Source organism: Mesitornis unicolor, unplaced genomic scaffold, assembly GCF_000695765.1.
Source record: "Mesitornis unicolor isolate BGI_N332 unplaced genomic scaffold, ASM69576v1 scaffold3118, whole genome shotgun sequence".
NCBI lineage: Eukaryota > Metazoa > Chordata > Aves > Mesitornithiformes > Mesitornithidae > Mesitornis > Mesitornis unicolor.
The window spans coordinates 5527-5881 of NW_010203662.1; positions in this window are offsets into that span (position 1 = coordinate 5527).

Here is a 355-nt window from a genome sequence, read left to right on the forward strand (position 1 = left end):
GTCACCTTGGAAAAAGTTCTGTTTGTGCAGAAGGAAGGGCAGGTTTCAGGGAAGCTGGTTGGTATTACAGGTGCAGCTGCCATGGGTCTGTAATGCAGCTGCTTGCACTGTGGGGGTCTGCTGGGGGTGTGGGTGAGTGGGATCTTTCTCTTGTACAGCAGCAAAGGTGGTGAGAGGCGGGTTTGGGTTTGCTTTTTGATTTTTTTTTGTTTGGTTGGGGTTTTTTTTTTCCAAAGGTAAGACTAGTTACAAACTCAGTTACGATCAGACATAAAGGGGAGGAAGAAAATGCTTTCAGTAAAACCAGGTGGGCTGTGACTTGCTCTGTTTGTTAAAGCTGTTCTGTGCTGAAACT